Raw genomic sequence first — 6,141 nt, 5'->3', positions numbered from 1 at the left:
GGAGGAAGGAGGGACTTTATAGAGGGAAAAGAGAGGTGGGAGGGTTGGGGGGAAGAAAAAAATAACAATGAATCAAACATCATTACTCTATGTAAATGTATGAATATGCAAATGGTATGCTGTTACTCCATGTACAAACAGAAACAGCATGTATCCCATTTGTTTACAATAAAAATGAATTAAAAAAACAAATATAAGCCAAATGACCAGGTATAAAAACCATAACTCAATAATAATTCTGAATTTTAATGGCCTGAACTTATCAATCAAAAGACAGACTGGCAGACTGGAATAAAATAAAGACCCAATAATATGCTGCCTTAAAATACTCATCTCATAGAAAAGGATACCCACAGAGTAAAGGTAAAAGGATAGGAAAAACATATTATATATACTTTTAATATGACTATTCTATTTTAATTTTCATATTGTAGTCCATTTAAAATAATGTAGTCCATTTATTTAACTTTTTATTACTAATAGATATTTTAATTGTTTCCAGTGTGCACATAATGCTGCAGTAATTTGTCTTTTGCATGGTGAACATATATAGGCATTCCTACTAGATATATGCCTAAGAATGAACTCATTGAGCAACACTAGAAGCATATGTTCATCTCTACATGATATCACCAGGGATTTCAAAAGTGGTTGTAAAAATCCACATGCATATCCCGGCACAGTTTTGCATGCTTATAATCACAGTGGTTTGGGAGGCTGAGGTAGGACTATCATGAGTTCAGTCAGTTTCAGCAAATGGGAGACAGTCTCTAAATAAAATGCAAATATAGGGCTGGGGATGTGATGCAGTGGTCAAATGCTCCTGAGCTCTATACCTGGTACAAAAACAATTCACAAGCATAGAAGTTTATAAGATTCCACATATTCTACCTCCTTTCAAGTCTTTTTTGTTCTTTTTAGATATACAGGACAATAGAGTGCATTTTGACATATAATACATACATCAATATAATACATGTAATACATACATGGAGTTTAACAGTCTAATTAGGTTCTGATTGTTGTGCTAGGACATGATGTGGAGTTTTATTGGTTTTATATTCATATATGAACATAAAAAATTTATACTTGATTCATTCTACAGAATTTTCTATTCCCTCTTCCATTTCTTTATCCCTCTTTGGATAATACAATGAACTTTTATTCTTCCCTCACCTCTTGTTGTGTGTTAGAATCCACATATCTTAAAGAACTTTTGGCCTTTATATTTTGTGATTGCTTTACTTCATGTAGCATGTTAGTGTCCACTTTCAAAATTTTTAGAGTGATATTACTAATTCTTAAAATTTTGATTTATTGTTTATAAAAATTTGATGGTGTTTTGGTTCTGGTTTTATATCTTGTGTAGATTTAAACATACTAATATGCCATCAAATGAAATTTTTTGTTAGTTTGCCTTTCTAAAATTTAAAATATTTTGTTTTATTTGAAGAATCTACCTTGTAGTTACATGTGTTGTACTTAAAGATTGCTAACTCATATTTGACAAGTCATTGTCTCTAGGAAAGTTGAAAGGGTGTTTAGATAAAAACTCATGGGTTTACTACTTTTTACATACTAGGCATCATTGGTGTAATACTAGGGATGGTTTAATTTTTATAGTGGTTTAGATCTCACTGACAAGACAAGTACACTGTACTCATACATGAACCTCTTCTCTTTCACATATTTTCTCCAGAACATAAAGTTTCTCTCCTTCCAACATGCTATTTTTTAATTCTTTTCATTTTTCAAAATATTTACTTTTACAGTCTGCATTTTGATTCACTTACACAAATGGGATACAAATTTTAATTCCTCTGGTTGTACAAACTATAAATTGACACCATTTATGCAATCATATGTCTACATAAGGTAATGATGTCTGTCTCATTTCAGGTAAGTGAAAGGCTAATTTTGATGAGATCATGTTAATGGGGTAGAAAATATAGACTCTCAAAAAAGGACAGAGTAGGTAAAGACATCACTGGGTATAAACTACCTAATTTTGTTTGAGACTGAAAAGAGATGCTAAGGTGGCTTTCATCAGATACATTCTGATTCCAATCATGTGCTCTCCCTAGACATTGCTGTTCTATTATTCTTCTTGCAAGTATGAAAGAGTGTGTATATACAAAGAGAATTCACAAAAATAAATTATCCAATTCAGTGAATAAATTCTTTTTCCTCAGGGCCAAAGTGATGTCCTCCAAAGAATATACATGATTTGAATAAACTTGTATGTCTGAAACCTCAAGAAAATGAAACAAATATCATGAATCTGTAGTGAGAGTTTATGCATTTATTCAAACAATTATTTCTGAATATCATTTGCTAAGCTCTAAAATCAGATAATGTCTGTCACTGTATAGAGAAAAAACTACATATACTGCCAAAAAGCAAACTTTTATGATTACTATATTCTCATTGTTTATGGGTTTGGATTAGACTTCCTCCATTTGAAATAACCTACATATAATCCAGTAAGTCTCCATTAGTGATGGTGAAAAATTTCTGTGTTAGGAAAACTGACAATTTCCAATTTTTGTCAATTTTTGGTTGGCTGTCAGAGACCCTGGAGGACCACACACTACAGTTGCTAATCTCCAGTAAAATTTTACAAATCAGGAAGCACACATTACCTGAGCAAACTCTACAAGTCCATCAGGGACAATACTATCAGCTAAAACAGCTGTTCACCTGCTATCATTTCTACCTCACTCTGCTTTTCTAACCCATCCCACATAAATACTTCTTTTGTTTTGTAATTTACCTTTGACTCAGGCAGGGAAGTGAAATGTATCAATATTTGATGCTACCAACTAGATCCTACCAATAACAGTCCTCAAACCCACCAACCTTGGTTAATATCTAAAGCTGTGTTTATCTTCTCCATATTTTTACACTTGTATTTTCTTTATTTCAGATTCTCAAGATTCAAAACTTCAAATAAAATGTTGATAAAATGTGTTTAATTAAGTCAATAAAATGCTTGTTCTCATGTCACTGTTACTTTTCAAAATATTATCTAAGAACAGTCCCCACTATTTAAGTGTTCAAGAATGTAAAGTTCCTTCATGGAAGTTTCTGTAATGTAAGTAACTCATAGTCAGCAAAGGTTTCTGTGAAAGAGTGAACTTGGTGTGTATAAGTTCATATCATACTGAGAAAATTGGGTCAGGGTGTAATGTGAGGCTGAAAGAGTGTTTACAAATGTGAATATAATAGTTTTGTTTGAGTAGGAATGATGTTTTTGTTTTGTGTCTGTGTGTTTTCTGGAGAGATACTTTATTTATTAATTCCCTTTGTTGTGATTAAAACGCCCATGTTTTTGTATATATAGTATGTGTGTTTTAAATTTTTATGTGGTTTAGATGTTCAAAGTAATGAATTAAAATTTTCTTTTTGAGGCTCAAACAATAATTAGGTTTTTAATCAAAGGGAACAAAGAATGCAAAATGTAAAAATTAATGTCTATATCTAAATTCTCATTAAAATATCAGTCTATGTGTAGTCCACAAAGCATTCATTTTTTTTCATAACAAGGGCAGTAATAAGAATGAGCAATCTATAATCATAAGGGAAATGGATGACATTTTCACATTTACTGAATAAGAGGAACCAGAAAAAATTTTTATGTTTTATTAGTCATTGCATAAAATTAAAAAAAAATTGGTAAATTTAATGTCATCTACAAAGTAATAATTTCTTATCTAAAAATAGTAAAAACTATTAAACATAGGAAACTAATATGTTTTTGTTAGGTTGTTGGAAATTGATAAAAAAGAGTACGGAGTATAGCTTGTTCTCGGAAAAAGTGATAAAATAGTATAACCTAGGAAAATACATGAATATGGTGTGCTCTTGGACTGGGTCAGTCAAGATTATTCCTGAATATCCTATCACTGTGAGCCTGTTTGAAGATGTTACTGGTTTCATACATGTTAAACAACTCAACATGGATTCTGTTGGCTCTTTTCTAAACAACTTTTACTATATTCAGCTTGCCTGAGAAAGTAAATTCAAGAAAGAGTTGTGCTTCTTGTATGGTGTTTATGTATATTTACTGTTGTTAGGTAGAGAGTAGAAGTCTGTTCACTGATGCCCTCAGTGAACATGCATAGTTTACATCTCTGTGGATAAAAAACTTTTCTACTAGTAATGGATAGCAATATTCTTATGTCAATGCATGCTATGGGTGACTACTTTCACAATTTTATTTGTCAAATTTTCAGAAATTTCTAGATATTTTATTTCAACCTGGGTATACTATTGAGTTACATTTATCAAACTTCCTTGTAGTTAACTGTGATCATGCTATTAGGCTTTCTATAAGTGAAAGAGTGGAAGTGATATATGCTAATTCCTGGTATGGCCATACAAATTTTACACTCCTTCATGCTCTCTTGTTTTCTAACTGTCTGTGATGTCGACATCCAAGTTCGCATGGAATAAGATGCTTATAAAGATAAAATATGTATCACTTCAGTCTGAGAATATAAATTATACCATGAGGGACACATGTTCTTTCCATCTTCTTCTCTGTTATGAATTGTTACTTAACAGAGAAGGAGATTTCTCAGGATAATCACTATTGCCTAGGCTATTTCTACAAATGCATAGAGTAATTTTTTGGGATGGAAATAATCACACTTGATATAAAATAAGTAAAAAATGAGTTTAAATGTGTATCTTCCCCTGGCCTATTTATATGTTTGAGGTGTGTGTATCAACATGGATATGAATAGCTGTATATACTTGCCATAGCTCAGCTTTTACTCAGTAGAATCTTCAATATGTTTGAATTTAAAGGTGCATGAAATGATTTCTCCCACCAGGTCTCTCCAGTTGACTACTGGGAAACAAATAAGCCACAATCATCATTGACTATATTGAATAATTGTTAGAAATTTTTGTTTGGACTACCAGAGTATACAAAGCAATATGAGCCAGACTTTGAAATTTTGCTCTTTACTCCAATTTGTCCACTACCACCAATGAAAAATGAGCTTATCTCAGTAATCTTTTGTTTACTGTGAATCTATATGTTTCTACCACTATCATATCCTCTAAAGAGCCAAAACTTATATAAATTTAGCCTTGATGTTTAAGAATGTTTTGTACTTATATCCTCTGTTTTCTTTGAATTCCACATAAGGTTCCCTACATTTATATCTTAGTCTGAAAAATAAACAGTTTTTATACCCAGGTTTATATTCCATGACCTTATATACATCCTTGTAGAATTTGTTTTAACATTCTATTCTCTTTCTATTATTTCCTTCATTTCACAGTCACTTTTCTTTTCAACAAAAGGGGAAATCACTATTAGAATATTTACAATAATATTTTGCCAAGTTATAAATGAAGAGGTTTATTGAAATAAAATTGACTGATACACAATGAATTTGTGCAGGTGGCCTATGCGCATATCCAGAGAAATAAAAGCTGGATCCTTTACATGTTTGCTTTACTCTCAACTTGAGCCAAAAGGAAGACCTCAAGAACAAGAAAAGTACCCCATTCTTTGTTTTATCCGTTGTCATTTGCTATGATCTTTTTAACTCTCATTCCTTCACTCATCTTCCACTAACTAGAAAAACGCCCCATTTCTTCCTTTTGGAAGACTGTTTTGGTGCTCTTAGGCTCAAAGAAGAAAACACATACTCTTTGATTTCATCACAGGCTGAGGGATGAAGGAATTTTCCAGATACTTCCTCATTTGCCTCCTCATCATGGTGATACTCTTCATAAGGTTACTCATATCAGGTAAGATCCTCTCAGAATCTCAGCTCTCCAAAAATTAGGTGATGATGAGTAAGAATGAAATCTATAACTGGAGAAACAACACATAAAATGAACTTAGGTTATCTGTTCACTTAATCAATATCCTGAGCAGTGCTTAGTACAAATCATGATTGTTCAGAGATCAACTATCACTTAGACCTCAGCAGTGAATTATGACTTTCTGATGACATGACAAAGTCCAGGGATTCAGACCATATTTACAATATTGCATCATTGCTAATGTGCATCAAATAAGTAGATGCCTATTTTGCACTGGATGTTTTATCATTAACTTGAATATTCATTCACTGCACTTGATACCAAATTTAGAGATGCATAAAGATTAAACAAAGA

The sequence above is a fragment of the Sciurus vulgaris genome, assembly GCF_902686455.1.
Source record: "Sciurus vulgaris genome assembly, contig: HiC_scaffold_611_arrow_ctg1, whole genome shotgun sequence".
In the NCBI taxonomy this organism is placed as follows: Eukaryota; Metazoa; Chordata; class Mammalia; order Rodentia; family Sciuridae; genus Sciurus; species Sciurus vulgaris.
Note: the sequence above shows the minus strand (reverse complement) of the source record.